Below are 17896 nucleotides of genomic sequence, written 5' to 3'. Positions count from 1 at the left end.
TCCCTCCAATGTGGTTCCTTGGATTACCTTTTATTGTTTCCGAGTTCTTTCTTTCCAGTCGTCTTACTTTAATAATTCGCTGTTCCGATAAAGATGTTATAACATCTTCCTGCTTGGGTGGCTGCTGCCTGTAACCTATACCTCTCTGAGGCTAGTGGAGCAGAAAATGAGCACAAGGTAAAATGAAATGCTCAGGAACAGCTCACGCAGCTCGCTCTCCAGAGACTGACGAGAACGCCCCGCCCGTAGTTTATTTACGGATGTTTCCAATGTTTTCTCCACTAAAATCGGTGAAACGGAGTCCTAAATTTAGAATTACACCCGGAATTTCTCTAGTTCATGAATCATTGGCACCAAAGTAAAAACAGAATTCTGAGCCAAGAGAAAGTGCCAGCTAAAAGTGGAGTCGGAGGAGTGAATGGAGCTGGAGGAGGAACGCTTCCCTCCTCCTCTCTGCTCGAGCCCTTTTGTCTCCTTGCTGGCACCAGGAAGCCAGGCCCCTGCCAAGTAGGCCTCTGTTCTGCCCAGAATTAGAACTCAGCCTGGCGATACTGAGACTTCTCACGCAGTGGGCGGATCCTCACTTTCCACTTGCCGCTCCTTTAATAGAATTCTATCCTTTAGATATTCCATATTTACTTTATTTCCTGTGTCAGACAGCAAATAATAGCAGCTACCATACCAGGGATGGGATGGGGATAACCAAGGTGCTAGATTTCTAATGTTTGTAAGTGCCAAGCATCTGATTAGTCACAAAATGACTTATAATTAAGTGTAAGCCCTTGTCGACATGACTTCTCACTCCCCTTCCAAGGATTAGAGCGGCAATCGTGAGACCTCCATCTTCAAGATACATTTTAAAAGCAAAACCTACCATGCTTTCTAATTCTGGTCTTAATTTAGATTAATGTTTGCACAGTATTGAAGACTGTAAACACATTTATCTATTCAAATACATATACATGTACCCATGTATAGGCATGTACACTTGTGTCCACGTGTCTGCCATGGCCAATACTCTTAGTGGAGTTTTCAAATTTGTAGAGGGATTTTATTCCAGCAACATGACTTCTCTGGCAAGGGGTGACATCCAAAGACGTAGGTCTGTGTGATCTGACTGGAATGCAGACACTCCACACACCTTCAATTCCTTTGGCTGGAACACAGTCAGGTCTTTAGTACACACCTTTAAGGTAAAATTAGTTTGTAGAAGGGAGCAGCCATGTTTGAAAATGATTTCTAATTGAGGGGCAGACAAAATGACAAATCAGAGAGAGATGTGACAGAATGAGTCAGAGATAGGATACACCCAACTCTCATGAGAACAGCAGAGGAAAGAGAAACTATTTAAGCGCAGCTCAGGAAGAGAGAGTCGGTAAATTAGGAATCAGTTCAGTCACTGCACTTTCTGCAGTGCAGCTGAATTCAGGCAATGCAGTTAAGATTGAGTTCAGTTGAGTTGAGTTCTGAGCAGTTAAACTGAATGCAGTTGAGTTCAGTTCAGAGGCAGTTTTTCCAAGCAGAGCAATTCAGTCAGAAGTCAAGAAGCCCATTTGAATCAGTCAGCTTGGGGAGGAGTTTGAGCCAAAAACAGCAAAGTTTAATCAGCCAGCTAAAGTTCAGAAAGGACTAGAAAGGGTGAGCTTATTCAGCAGTTAAGTTTCACAGGCTGAAACATTCTAAGCCTAGCCTAGCAGATGGAGGCTAGAAGATTGCATGGAGTCTAGAAGCTTTCAGGCCTAGGCCTAGGGATAGTTAGAACAGAGAAAAAAGTGCTCTGGGCTCAGCCCAAGCCATGTATTTGTAAAACTTGGATATAGCTCTCATCTCACCACTTCCTCTAAGGAAATAAAAGCTACTTCTACACAGACATGAATATAATTGCATGTTGTCAATAAGTCCTTATCAATAAAACACCAGTGTTCTGCCTATAGATGCTTTGAGCTTTGAATAAGACCAGTTTGCCTTGTGATTGGGGTTTCTTTCTAGGTAGTAACAGGCTGTATGCACCTGTATTAATAAACTCAAACGCCATTGCCCATCTGATGTAGAGAGGACTAACATGTTCTGGACAGAATAAGCTGCCTTCTATCACCTAAGACACAGAAAAAAACCACAAGATTTTAGGCAGGTACTCAAAGAAAATTACTCGCAGCTACATCAGTCTTAAGACAGTGTGCATATTTCTAAACCAAGAAACCCAGCAGTCAGGTTTAATAAGTGGTTTCTTCTTATTCACATGGCAGGTAATTATACCAGTGAGTAGAAATCAAAAACTCTTGTTATCCACAGAAAGAAACAGGGGACGCTCTGGCTAACTGAGGGAAGTTCTGATAGCAAAGCTTACTTATGTTAAAGTAAATTCTGAGCAAACATTCTTTGGCTTTCTAGATGGTATCAGATGTAAGCATAGGCTGCTAATTAACGAACTGGGAAATGAGAGTTAGAACTGTCCTTGGCGCAAGTGATTTATAAAGCCTAAGTCAATTTACATATGTAATAAAGTTCCTATAGTAGAATTAGAAAGGATTTTTAGAAAAATCTATGTTTCCATTAAAATAAAGGGACGCGATAAGTGTTGATATTCTTAAACAAGTGGTTGCCACAAAGCTTTATGGAAGTGATCATTGACATTTTATTTTAGAAGTTCTATATGCACATAAGTGGAGTAGAAGTTTCTAAATATGTATATAAATCACAATTCACAAAATTAGCCACGGAGTAGTGGGTAATCATATCAAATTTAATTTCACTGAACAGGTATCATGTAAAGTTCTTATCCTCAATCTTTATAATGTTTAATTTATTTTTACTACATCTAATCAGAAATCATCAGTTTCCTTAATCAAGACCAATAAAGGCATAAGTAGTGGAAGGATTCTGTAGTCAACCAAGATGTATGGCTACCCAGAGTCACTTTGGAATGTTTGACGTTTACCTAGATGGCTACCTAGTTAACAATCTTTTTATTTTTTATTTTTTATTCTGTACTCATACATAGAAAACCTTGGGATTGGGGAATGAAGTTACTGGTCATTTGTTGTTCTGAAAACAACTTGTTTATGCTTTCATCATTGTAGCTTCATGATCATTAATATGGTTGGTTTATATCTGAATTACAGTAAGAGAAATCTGCCTTTGACTACAGGACTCTACCATTATTTCACAGAACAACTTTGTTTGCTTGTCCGAAGAAAAATCATAGTCTGCTGGTCAAGGAAGCAGGTAAGCTAACTGAAGATCACCACCCTTTTCTCCTTTCCTTCAAACCCAGCCCCCAGCTCATCCCCCAACTCCAGCACGTACTTCCTGGCCATCCACAGGCCACTCTGGCCGGAAACAAGCAGGCTACCTGCAGATCTTTACCACCAAGTCCAACCACCCAGTCTTAGCTTCGTAGCAGACTACTGGCCGAGTTCTCTTCCCCCCTTCTGTCCCCAGTCCCGGGGACTAAGAGTATCCTCATTGAACACTCTGCTTTCACCCTCCTGAGACGCTTCCAGCTACCATCTCCTTGCCCATCCTTATTCCTACATGTGGGCACCCAATACCTAAAAACATGTGTTATATGGAACCACCAGTGCCCAAAACCTGTAAAGGTCCCAGAAGAATTTGCTATAGCAACACACAGTCACCACACTCTCTTGAGAACCACAGGGGGCAACAGAAACCAAAGAACAAAATACCCATCCAAACAAAGACAAGACCATGTATCAGTACTGAGAGCTACAATCTATCTAACCACTGATACTTAGATATTAGTGGGAAATCACTACCAATAACAGCCAGAACAATAAATCCCCAACAGAGTCCAGCAACCCTACTACCGCAGACCCTCAGTGTTGTGACATACCTGAAGAACAAGACAAAGACCTTGAAATGGCTTTATGAATATGATAGAGGTCCCTAAAGAGGAATAAACCAAGGCCTACCAAAAGCACAGAAAGGAAAACTCCAACCTAAAGAAGTTAATGAGACCCAAGAAAACAGAATAAAAAATCCAGACCAAAAAATCAAAAGAGAAAGACATATACATACAAGTACACACACACACACACACACACACACACACACACACACACACACTAAGAATCCATAAATACTGCTTATTGATATCTCTAAACACCAATGGTCTCGATTCCTAATTAAAAACGCTCAGACAAACAGAATGGATATAGAAATAGGATCTATTTTTCTGCTGCATCTGAGAAACACAATCTAACATAAAGGATAGATATCATATTGGGGTAAAGTGTCAGGAAAAGATATTCTAAGCAAATGTACCTAAGAAGCAACATATTGTAGATATTTTAATAGCTGACAAAATAGACTTAAACCAAACTGTTTCTAAAATGATTGGGGAGGACACTGTTCTCGAAGGAAAAATCCACCAAGAGGACATTACAATCCTTAACATCTAGGCAACAACCATAAGGGCACCAAGGTTCATAAAAAACCACTTCTTCATTTAAGTCACACATTGATCCTTACACATGGACAGGGAAGACTTCAACTTCAATATTCCACTCTCATGGTCATCTGGACAAAAACTAAATAGAGAAAGTGCCGGAGCTAGCTGATGTTATAAACCACGCGAATCTAACATTTACAGAACATTGCACCCAAACACAAAAGAATATGCCTTCTTCTCAGCACCTCATGGAACCTCTACAAGACTGACCACATACTGAGACAAAGAGCAAGTCTCAACGGATACAAGAAGATTGGGGGAAAAATAACATGTAGCAACATATCTGACCACCATGGATTAAACCTGGATGTCAACAGAAACAGCAACAACAGAAAGCTTACAAACTCATGGAAACTGAACAATTGTCTAATGAATGCAAAGTGAATCAAGGCAGAAATTAAGTAAGAAATGAATACTTTCTAGAATCCAGTGAAAATGAATAAACAACAAAGCCAAACGTATGGGACACAGTGGAGGCTGCTCTAAGAGGCAAGTTTACCGCACTGAGAGCCTATGTACAAGGTGGAATGATGTCATGCTAATGATGGAGCAGTAAAGCTAAGAGCTCTAGAACAAAACGGAAGAAACCATCCCCACACGACCTAATGCCAAGAAATATTACCATGTAGGATTGGAATCAATTCAGCAGCAACAAAACCATAAGCCAAAACCAGAAGCAAAGTAAAGCAAAACAAAACGAAGACAAATAAGACAAACAAAAAACCCACAAAGAATCAATAAAAGAGTTGATTCTTTGAGAAAAAAAAAATCAATAAAATCGACACACTCTTATCCAAGCTAACTAAATGATGGAGAGAGAAGACCCAAATTAACAAAATTAAAGTGCGTGTGGTAACAGACACACAGGAGACCCAGGAAATCCTAAGTCTGTACTTTAACACCCATTGCCACACCAAATTAGAAAATATAAATATACTTCATATATATCTATATAAAACCAAAGATAAGTGAAGGCCAGATAAACAGCAGTTTAAGCAGACCCACAACCTGCAGTGAAATAGTCTCACTGTAGCCGTCGTCAAAAGTCCTTGAACCGAAACACCCTCGGGAAAGACGGTTTTAGCACAGAATTCTATCAGACTTTCAAAAAATGCCCTTTGACAAAAGCTAACACCCCCTTCACGATAAAGGTGTTGGAGAGATCAGGGATACAAGGGACACCCCTAACATCGTAGAGGCAGTCTACAGCAAGCCCATCAAAGCATTGCCACTAAAACTATGTTGAAAAAAAATGTAAGGACGTCCCCTTCTTCATACCTATCCAATACAATATGCGAAAATAAACGTAGTTCATGAAATCATGGCTAGAGCAGTAAGGCAAAGGAAGGAGATCGAGCAGGGATACAAATAGAGAAGAAGTCAAAGGAGCTCTGTTTGCAGCGGATACGGTAGGATACATCAGTGACCTTAAACCTTCACCAGGAATCTCCTACAGCTGATGGGCAAAGATTCAATATACATAATTATAAAACAAATCCCTTCTATGTACAAATGAAACATGGACAAAGCCAACTACCTCCGTTTCTCTGGGGACAGATTGTATTTGGACAGAATTGCCTTGGTCCTTCACCAGAATGCAGAGCAAGCCAATTGCTCGCATGTGACAGAAGTGAAATGGACTGTGGCCTGGGAAGCAGGGACCTAAGTGCAGATCTCCACCTCTCCAGTCTGTCCTCCCAATCCACTTCCCGGGTCTTATTCTCAGCTCCGTAGCAGAACACTTGTGCAGCCTCCCTCCCCATCTTACCCCCTCTCTGGCAGGTCACAGAGTCTTCCCCTCCAAACCTTCATCCCTGGATTTATTGGTTTATCCCAGTCCCCAGCTCCAGCAAGCATTCCTTGAGAAGCCAAAGGCCTCTCAGCCAGGGAGGCGGGAAGGCTAACTGGATCTTCACCCCCACTACAGCAGATCCACCCTTACTACAGCAGGCCCTGAGGAGTGCCGCACAGCTCAAAACACAAGACCAACGCCTGAAAATTGCCTTTACGAATATTCTAGGGGGTCTTTAAAGATGAGATGAGTAAATCCATTAAAGAAACCCATGAAAACACAAACTCTGGAAGGAAATGAACACTTTAAGACCTGGAAAGCACAAACAGAATCAGTAAAGGAAACCCAAACTGAGGGAAATCTGGAGATGAAAAATTTAGGAACTCAAAACAGGAACTTCGCCCACAGAATACAAGAGACAAAGGGGAAATTTAGGTATTGAAGATACAATAGAAGGAATGGATACCCCAGTGAAAGAAAATGTTAAATCTAAAACAAACAAACAAAACAAAACAAAAAACCCAAAACCTCCTGGCACAAAACATCCAAGAAATCTAGGACTCTATGAAAATACCGAATCTACGAATAATAGATATTATATCCCTATAATAATAGGGATAGGCGAAGAAGAAAGACATCCAGGCCAATAGAGGAAGGAGAAAGAAGAAGGAGGTGCCTATCATGGTGCAGGAAGCGTAGAGAACACCCATTGGACTGGAGCAGAAGAGAAAGTTGCCCTTGCCACGTAATAATCAAAACACTAAGCCTACAGAAGAAAGAAAAAAAATATTAAAAGTTGAAAGGAAAACAGACCACGTAACAAATAAAGGCAGACATATTGAAATTCTACCTGACCTCTCAATGGAGACTCAAAAGTCAGAAGGGTCTGGGCAGAGGTACTGCAGACTCTAAGAGGCCATAGATGACAGCCAAGTCTACTATACCCAGCGAAACTTTCAATCACAGTAGATTGCATCTGAGTTGCGGTTACTCTTGTGAGGATAGAACACCTTGACCAAAGGCAAGCCAGGGAGATATGGATTTGCTTGGCTTTTACTTCCATACCCACAGGCTATCACTGAAGGAAGTCAGGATGGGAACCCAAACAAAGGTAGGTTCCTGCAGGTGGTCGCTGATGCAGAAGCCAAGGACAGGTCTGCTACCTGGACTGGTCTCATGGCTTGCTCAGCTCGTTTTCCTATAAAACCTAGGACCACCAGCCAAGGGATGGCACCACACACTGTAAGACTCGACCTGAGTCTTAATTACCAGGAGACTCCCATGAATAAGACATGAGACCAGAGATCATCGCAATAGCAAGAGGATTATTATTCCAGAAAGCTGGGGTCCGCCTACTTCTCGAGGAGAGGCGACCTCAAACAATTTGTTAGTACAGTTTTATGTATTCTATAAAGGGTGGGTTACAGCGATGGTGATTGGGCATGTGGGGGGCATTGGTGAGCTCAATCAACTTTCTTTAGGTTGCATCCTTGAAATGCATTCTTTTAGGTTGAGACAGTCCTGCTGTGAGGACAGCGCTCCCTGGCAACCTGAACTGCACCAGACAAGATTGGTGCACTCCCTCCTGGATGGGAGGGGCTGTTTGAGGCTGGTGAAAAAGTACTGGGTCTCTCAACACCATAGTCCTTCCACATCAATCACTAAATAAGTGTCCCACAGGCTTGCCTACAGCCTAGCCTTGTGGAGGCGTTTTCCTAATTGTGGTTCCCTCCTCTCAGATGATTCTAGCCTGTGTCGAATTGACATAAAATTAGCGAACACAACTGACCCCTTGCCAATTTGACACACAACACCTTTTAATACATAACCTTCTCTCTCCATTTTTTTTTTTTGGTTCATCCCCAAGATCTCAGAATAATAAATATCACCAACATAAAACAGATTGCAAATTTAAAAGTCCCACAGTCTTTACCATTTCAAACACTTTAAAAGTTCAGTCTCCATAAAGATCCAAAATGTCTTTTAAAATCCAAAATATCTTTTAAAAATTCAAAATCTCTCAACTGTGGGTTCCTATAAAACCAAAACTAAGTTAAGTACTTTCTTACTTTAAGAAGGGAGAACCAGGTCTACGGCCATACCACCCGAAACACGCCCGATCTCGTCTGATCTCGGAAGCTAAGCAGGATCGGGCCTGGTTAGTACTTGGATGGGAGACCGCCTGGGAATACCGGGTGCTGTAGGCTTTAAAAAAAAAGAAAAAGAAAAAGAAAAAGAAAAAAGAAGGGAGAACCAGGGCACAGTTAACCTAAACAATGGAAAGGCCCACCCTCACAGTGTAAATAATTCAATCTTCTATATCAGGGATTTACTCACTATTTTCTGGGCTCCTCCAAAGGATTTGGGCCACTTTTCCAGCTCCTCCCTCTGTAGCACATATAGTTAGTTCCTCATCTAGACTCTGGTTGGCTCCACTCCACTGCTACTGGTGGTCCTGTTAGTTGTCCCATGGTACTGGCATCCCCCAAATTCTAGGATCTTCTACTGCAACCGAATTTACTTTCACCAATAGCATCTCTTGGGCTCTCTTCATGGTGCCAGCCCTCAGGTTCTCTGCATGACCCCTTCAGTCCTTCAGGGGCTTCCCCTGCTACTCCAGCTGCACCTTCACCAGCGGCCGCTCACAGAGCCAAGCCTCAGCTGCTCTCCATGATTCCCTTCGGGCCTTCAAAACCAGGACCACCTGGGAGACTCTTACACGTTACCAGGTTTGGCCGCCAAACCTTGAGGTAACCTTGAGGTTACCTTGAGGTAAAACCTTGGCCACCTCTGAACACAGCTTGCATATGCTGACTCCGACCAAGCGTTTCTGGAAAGAGTTCACCTCGCACTTCTTAGTCATGGACGATTCTTCAGCCCTAGCTGAACAGCATCCATTGTCCCAGCCAAATGGAGGTTTTCTTTAGTGTTTCTGGTCTCTTGTTAATCAAAGCTAATTCTTCAGCTCCAGCCGACCAGACACCATAGATTCTTCACACAAATGTCTTCGTAGAGTCTTTGCTTCCCTATGAAACTTCACAAACCAGGCCTCCATCTTCTACATTACTTTCAACATTCTTATCTTCTACAGAAGAGCCCACTGGGCTCAACACTCAGTGGCTTTCCTAGAGCAATGTTCCAAAGTCCTTCCACAACTCTCCAGAAAGCAACATGGTCAGGTGTGTCGCAACAGTTCCTCACTAACCTGGTACCAATTGGTCTTAATTATAGTTACAATTGCAATACTATGTCCAAAAGCAAGTCAGAGAGGAAAGGGCTTACTTGGCTTACACTTCCATATCCATAGTTCATCACTGAAGGAAGTCAGGATAGGGACCCAAACAGCAGGAACCTGGAGTCAGAAGCTGAGGTTCTGCTTAGTGGCTTGTTCTTATGGATTGCTCAGCCTGCTTTCTTATAGAACCCAGGATTACCAGCCAAAGGATAGCACCACCCACCATAGGGTGGACCCTCCCACATCAACCACTAATTAAGAAAATGCTCTACATGATTGCCTACAGCCTTATCTTATGGAGGCAGTTTCTTATTTGTGGCTTCCTCCTTTCAGATGATTCTAGACTGGGCCAAGTTGACATAAAATTAACCAGCAGTGATGGAGAAAATAAGACATTCCATGAGAAAAGAAATCCAGCCCACCAGAAGGTGCTAGAAGGTGCTAGAAGGAAAACTTCAACTTAAAGAGGTTAACCACACCCAGGAAAAAGGGAATAAATAATTCCAGACCAGTAAATCACACACACACACACACACACACACACACACACACACACACACACACACACACACACCCCACTACCACCACCACCACCACTGCAAGATAACAGAAATCAACAAACACTGCTCATTGATACCAGTCAATATCAAGTGTCTCAATTCCCCAATAAAAAGACACACTAACAAAAGATGTGAAAAGAGGATCCATCCTTTTGCTATATCTAAGAAACTTAGCATTGAGGATAGCCATCACCTCAGGGTAAAATGATAGAAAAAGAATTTCAAGAAAATAGACTGAAGAAGAAAGCTGTTGTCTCCATTTTAATACCTGACAAAAGTGTTCAAACAAAAGAAAAACTAATCAAAAGAGCTAGGGAAGAACTTTCATCAAAGAAAAAGTCTACTAAGAGGACATCCCAGTTCTTAACATCCATGCACTAAACACAAACTCAAGTTCATAAAAAGACACTACTACAGTGGAATCCACATTTTGACCCTCACACACTGAGAGTTCGAGACTTTGATATCCCACTCTTGACAATAGACAGGTCATCCAGATAAAATCTAAACAGGAGAATGCTGGAGCTAACTGACAGTATAAATCAAATGGACCCGGCAGATATTTACAGAACATTTCACCCAAACAAAAGAATATAGCTTCTTAGAACCTCATGGAACCTTCTCCAAGACTGACCACATATTCCACCAACAAAGCAAGTTACAATGGATGCAAGAAAATTGAAATATTTCCTTGCGAATATTCTCTCTGACCACCATGGATTAAATGTGGATATTATCAACAGGAGAAACCACAAAAAGCTTATAAACATGGAAACTGAACAATTCTCTACCGAGTGAGAAATGGGTCAAGACAGAAATTAAGGAAGAAATAAAGTAGAAATGAATGAGAATGAATATATAACATATCTAAACATATGGGACACAATGAAGGTGGTTCTAGGAGACAGGTTCACAGGACTAAGAGTCTACATAAAATAATGGAGAAATCTCATACTATTAACTTAACAGCACACTTGAAATCTTTAAAACAAAATGAAGAAATCACACCCAAAGTGAGTAGACAAGGAGTACTTAAACTCAGGGCCAAAACCTATGAAATAGAAACAAACAAACAATAGAAGGAATCAAGGAAACAAAGAGTTGGTTCTTTGAGAGAACAAAAATAAATATTGATAAATCCTTGTCTAACTAGAAGGTGAATAGAGAACATGCAAATTAGCAAACTTAGAGAGAGGGCATCACAAGAACAGACATCAAGAATATCCAGAGAACCATAAGGACATACTTTTTTTTCTTTTTTTTTTCTTTTTTTTTTTTTTTAGAGAATACTTTATTAGTTTTTGTAATCAAACCCACGTATATAAGACCTTACATATTTAATACAGTGTGTTACCACTGTACAAATGGAAAAAACTTAAGTTCAACATTTCTAGACCAATATGGCTGTTAATTTCTGTACAGTGCCACTCAACACAGTAAACGGGGATACTTTTTTCAAAAGTTGACAGCACAGGTAAAGTTTCAAAAAATTCAAATTATATATCTGTATATATATATTTATATTTATATAAAAAGACCAATAATAGCAGTGTGTTATGCATCAACAGCAGCAACAGCTTTTCCAGGTTCTGCAGTCATCTGAACAAAACTGTAGAGACATCCAGCACACTCCATTAAAAAAAAAAAAAGTAAAAAAACGAAACCCGAGAAAACAGCACAGTTCTGTTACTCTTGTGGTACCTGGCACCATTTTCTTTTTAAATTAGCTTCTCAATCATCATCTGGAAAGAAAACATTCTGAGCAACATCATTAAAAACAGCTCTGATAAAGCACGGTCACTACTACGTATCATAAAGCAGGTACAAGCTATTTTACATCCACAGAGGTATGATACAGTACTGTTCTACATCTATAATACTAGAGGATACAATTTAAAAGGCATTATTTGAGACTTGATTCTACTTTTCCAGCAGAGAGCCCAAAGGATGGTGTGACACAGCTTTGTAAAGAAACATACTCTAGACAGGATTTCCTTTCACTAGTGGCACAGTTCTAAGGATTCATTCTCTCCATGAATGTCAGCTAAAACCGTTATTAAAAAAATGAAATATCCCTAGAACAAAACCGTATAACCACCGGATTCACATGAAGATGACCTAGTGGAGACAAGCTGGACCTCACCTTACCAACAAGCTATCAAATCTGTTATGTTTAAACAGTGAGACCTCCAAGGAAGGAGATGCCAAGTAGTGCTTCAAAGCTTCGGACCACAATCAAACACAGCATCCTTTTCAACAGAAGCAGAAGCTCATCTGAATATGCTCATGGATGCTGACATCAACATTTAATCATCTCCTCACTCATCCAGGAAGAGGGGGAGATCAGTTACTACTGTACTTTAATGTGTTCAACCAAATCACCATATTACAAAAATAGCAAGCTGCCATAATAAAAAATAAGGCTCCTCTATCCAGCACCAGATAGCATCATTTTACTTTCAAGCCTAGAAATTGCACACTTGTATATAAACCAATCGAAGATGAGGATTGAGAGTTCATCTTGGTGGATTTTTCCTTTGATGAATATGAAGTGTCCTTCCTTATCTTTTTTGATGACTTTTAATTGAAAATTGATTTTATTTGATATTAGAATGGCTACTCCAGCTTGCTTCTTCTGACCATTTGCTTGGAAAGTTGTTTTCCAGCCTTTCACTCTGAGGTAGTGTCTGTCTTTGTCTCTGAGGTGTGTTTCTGTAGGCAGCAGAATGCAGGGTCCTCATTGCGTATCCAGTTTGTTAATCTATGTCTTTTTATTGGGGAGTTGAGGCCATTGATGTTGAGAGATATTAAGGAATAGTGATTATTGCTTCCTGTTATATTCATATTTGGATGTGAGGTTATGTTTGTGTGCTTTCATTCTCTTTGTTTTGTTGCCAAGACGATTAGTTTCTTGCTTCTTCTAGGGTATAGCTTGCCTCCTTATGTTGGGCTTTAACCTTTATTATCCTTTGTAGTGCTGGATTTGTAGAAAGATATTGTGTAAATTTGGTTTTGTCATGGAATATCTTGGTTTCTCCATCTATGTTAATTGAGAGTTTTGCAGGGTACAGTAACCTGGGCTGGCATTTGTGTTCTCTTAGGGTCTGTATGACATCTGTCCAGGATCTTCTGGCCTTCATAGTTTCTGGCGAAAAGTCTGGTGTGATTCTGATAGGTCTGCCTTTATATGTTACTTGACCTTTTTCCCTTACTGCTTTTAATATTCTTTCTTTATTTTGTGCGTTTGGTGTTTTGACAATTATGTGACGGGAGGTGTTTCTTTTCTGGTCCAATCTATTTGGAGTTCTGTAGGCTTCTTGTATGCCTATGGGTATCTCTTTTTTTAGGTTAGGGAAGTTTTCTTCTATGATTTTGTTGAAGATATTTACTGGTCCTTTGAGCTGGGAGTCTTCACTCTCTTCTATACCTATTATCCTTAGGTTTGATCTTCTCATTGAGTCCTGGATTTCCTGTATGTTTTGGACCAGTAGCTTTTTCTGCTTTACATTATCTTTGACAGTTGAGTCAATGATTTCTATGGAATCTTCTGCTCCTGAGATTCTCTCTTCCATCTGTTGTATTCTGTTGGTGAAGCTTGTATCTACAGCTCCTTGTCTTTTCTTTTGATTTTCTATGTCCAGGGTTGTTTCCATGTGTTCTTTCTTGATTGCTTCTATTTCCATTTTTAATTCCTTCAACTGTTTGATTGTGTTTTCCTGGAATTCTTTCAGGGATTTTTGCGATTCCTCTCTGTAGGCTTCTACTTGTTCTCTAAGGGAGTTCTTTATGTCTTTCTTGAAGTCCTCCAGCATCATGATCAAATATGATTTTGAAACTAGATCTTGCTTTTCTGGTGTGTTTAGATATTCCGTGTTTGCTTTGGTGGGAGAATTGGGCTCCGATGATGCCATGTAGTCTTGGTTTCTGTTGCTTGGGTTTCTGCGCTTGCCTCTCGCCATCAGATTATCTCTAGTGTTACTTTGTTCTGCTATTTCTGACCGTGGCTAGACTGTCCTATAAGCCTGTGTGTCAGGAGTGCTGTAGACCTGTTTTCCTGTTTTCTTTCAGCCAGTTCTGGGGACAGAGTGTTCTGCTTTTGGGCGTGTAGTTTTTCCTCTCTACAGGTCTTCAGCTGTTCCTGTGGGCCTGTGTCTTGAGTTCACCAGGCAGGTTTCTTGCAGGGGAAAAGTTGGTCCTACCTGTGGTTCCAAGGCTCAAGTTTGCTCGTGGGGTACTGCCTAAGTCCTCTCTGCGGCGGCAGCAACCAGGAAGATCTGCGCCGCTCTTTCCGGGAGCCTCCGTGCACCAGGGTTCCAGATGGCGTTTGGTGTTTTCCTCTGGCATCTGGATGTGCACAGAGTGCAGTCTCTTCTGGTTTCCCAGGCTTGTCTGCCTCTCTGAAGGTTTAGCTCTCCCTCCCACGGGATTTGGGTCAGGACATACTTTAAAAACCTGTACTCTACCAAATTAGAAAATCTTACAAACAGATAATTTTCTCAATACATACCACTTACCAAAGTTAAATCAAGATCAGACAAGCAATTTAAACAGAGTCACTAAAAATTTCCCAACCAAAAACACAAAGCCAGATTCCATCATACTTTCCAAGAGGACTTAAAGCCAATACTGTTCAAATTATTTCAGAAAATAAAGCAGAAGAAACATTCTATAATTTGTTTTTACGAGGCCACGATTACTCTGATACCCAAACCACATAACACCCAACAATGAAGAAGAATTACAGACCAATTTCTCTTATGAATATAGATGCAAAACATTCTCAATAAAATACTGGATTCAACCCCAGAGATTCAAGGATGGCTTAACATACATAAATGAGTAAATGTAATCTACCACATAAACAAATCGGAGGACAGAAACCACATGATTGTCTCAGCTGCAAAAAGGCCTTTGACAAAAATCCAACACCTCTTTATAATAAATGTCCTGGAGAGAATGAAGATACAGGGACATACCTCAAATAATAAAGGCAGTTTACAGCAAGTCCATAGACAATACCGGCTTAAAGAGAAAGTCAAAGTAATTCCACTAAAACCAGGAACAAAGCAAGGTTGTCCACTTTGTCTGTACATACTCAGTAAAGTATTGAAGTCTTAGCTAAACCATTAAGGCAACTGAAGGAGATCAAGGTGGGATACAAATTGGAAAGGAAGAAAGCAAAGTATCTTCACTGACAGGTGATATGATAGTATTTGTAAGTGACCATAAAACCTCCACTGGGAAACTCCTACAGCTGATCAGCAAGGTATCTGGATGCATAATTAATTCATAAAAAGGAATAGTTATCCTAAGTACAAATAACAAATAATGAGAAAGAAAACTGGCAGACAACACCTTCTACAATAGCCTCAAATAATATCAAATATCTTGAGGTAACTAACCAAGCAAATGAAAGACTTGTATGACAAAAACCTTATGTCTTTCCCTGAACAACCCAGGCTGTTGTCAAGACTACAGCTTGTTCTCCACAGTGACAGCAAGACCCCATTGCTGAGGACACAATTCATGAACCATGTAGAAGTTGAGCTTCTATGAGTGCCTACAGAGAGCCTTCATCACTCCTATGTTCTAGTGTCTTTGGTACAGGAAGGTATTCTGCCTGCTACCAAATGAGAAATGTAAACCCCAACCCTGTCACAAAAACCCGTTATCTACAATGGTGTCCTGCCTATACAATATGTGTCTTAGTTAGGGTTTTACTGCTGTGAACAGATACCATGACCAAAGCAATTCTTATTAAAAAAAAAACAAAACAACAACATTTAATTGGGGCTGACTTATAGGTTCAGAGGTTCAGAGCATCCAGGCAGGCATGGCGCAGGAGGAGCTGAGAGTTCTATGTCTTCATGTGAAGGCCACTAGGAGAAGACTGGCTTCCAGGCAGCTAGGATACAGTCCTTAAAGACCATTCCCACAGTGATAGATTTATTACAACAAGGCCACACCTACTCCAACAAGGCCACACCTCCAAATAGTGCCACTCCCTGGGCCAAGAATATTCAAACCACCACAATGGGCAATGGTGGCGCAAAGTTTGTGTGAGTAACAGACCAAAATCAGATTTGATTTAAAGCCCACTCAACCAGAGGGAACCCATACACTGCTTGAGCGATCAAATGCCTGAGACTGTGTAATCCAGGGACCTCAGGGGAAAGCCATGCATGATTGCTCTAAAAAGAAAAGTAACAATAAAATGGCTCCTAACAACATTCTGCTGTATACTTGTAGATTGTGCTTTGCTCAGCCATAATCAGAGAAGTTTCTTCCTGTAGCAGATGGGAAAAGACATGGAGACCCACAGCTAGTGTTTGTGCAGAGTGAGAGATCTTGGAACACTCAGCCCTAAATTGGATCATCAAATCACTCCCATCATGGCTTCGGGAATGCTGGGGAAGGGGAGGCAGAAGAGGGCACCAATAAAACAGACCCTCTAAATCAACAGGATCAAAGCACATACGGACTCAGATCCTGAGGACTGAGCACAGGGCTGCACAGGACTGTACCAAGTCCTCTGTGTATCAATTACAGGTTCCAGTTTAGTGTTTTTATGGGATTCCTGAGCATTGGAATGAGTGGGTCTCTGATTCTCGTGCTCTTGGGCTCTTTTCCTTCTGTTTGTTTAGCCCCGATTCCAAACTGTTATATTTTTGTTATATTTTTTTAATTATATTATATCACATGTTAAAATTTATACTATTATTCTTTAGAAGCCTGTTCATTTTTCAATGAGAGATAGAGAAGGATCCAGATGGGAGGGGAATTGAGGAGGAAGTGGGAACAGAAGTGGAGAAGCTGTAATCAGGATATAGGTGAGGAAAAAAAATCTATTTTCAATAAGAGAAGGAAAATTCTGAAAAGAAAAAAAAATCAAGCGACTATCATTAATGCCCCCAGGACACACAGACTTTATAAACAGTCTGATTTCTGGCATCTCTCGGCTGTTTGTACTGTCTCGGTGTTTGCAGGGTCAAAGCTGTTATCTCTAAGAATGGGCAGAGTTGTGAGCACACCCCTCTGGCTTATACACCGGGTGTCATACAAGCAACCGTCATGGTCAGCAGAAATGGACTTCAGGAGACACTCTACATCCAGGAGACATGGGAGTGGATTGTTGAGGATGTCAGCACCTACATTAAGAAAACTGGCACATGTCTGGCAAAGTAAGCTTTTTGACTGAAACAATGCCATGCTGTTGTTGGGTGCTGGTGTGTCTTGGCAGCTGGGACAGGGGAGGTGGCAAGGCCAGTGGAGCCAATCTGGTAAAGGTTAGGATTCTCTTATCCTTACTGTCAGCTGGAGAAGCCTTTGTCACTGCCCCTCAATGGTCCCTAACGCTGGTGGTATTTGGACTGCCTCTGAATGCTAAGTGGAGACCGGTGTTCTCAAACATGTCACAACTGAAATAAAGTCTATTGAAATGGGGAAAAAATCATCGAAAGAAACCATTCATGCAAACAAACCAGGTCTGTGTGTGTTTTTTTAAACTCTGTCTTGGATTTTAAAATCATCGTTTAAAAAAAAAAGCCTACATTTTTCAATTGTGAGTTTTATAAGTGTGTATAAATTATGTGTGTATTAAAAACTATGATTCCTTGGGGGGGAGTATAACATCATAAAAAAGCCAAATATCTTCCTCAAAAGTAGGACACTCTAGTTTAATTTCTACCACTGCTTTCTGTAAAGATTATGGATAAAAACCGTAATATGCCTTATCTTCTACTTTCCCCATCTCTAATGCTGTATGATGTCTAAAGTCCTCTGCAGTGCTATAAGGTGATTCTGGTCACATTCATTTAAGTAATGCTGCCATTACTGAT

At 40.8% G+C, this 17896-nt stretch overlaps 1 non-coding gene across 1 annotated transcript; it reads left to right on the top strand.

The window, feature by feature from the left end:
- Nucleotides 1-8351: 8351 nt before the first annotated feature.
- On the top strand, nucleotides 8352-8470 carry LOC120094858 (5S ribosomal RNA). Its single transcript, XR_005489557.1, has one exon. It is a non-coding gene; the product is annotated as a 5S ribosomal RNA (ribosomal RNA).
- Nucleotides 8471-17896: the final 9426 nt, after the last annotated feature.

The sequence above is a fragment of the Rattus norvegicus genome, chromosome 9, assembly GCF_036323735.1.
Source record: "Rattus norvegicus strain BN/NHsdMcwi chromosome 9, GRCr8, whole genome shotgun sequence".
Taxonomy (NCBI): Eukaryota; Metazoa; Chordata; class Mammalia; order Rodentia; family Muridae; genus Rattus; species Rattus norvegicus.
This window is presented reverse-complemented; position numbering and strand designations above follow the sequence as displayed.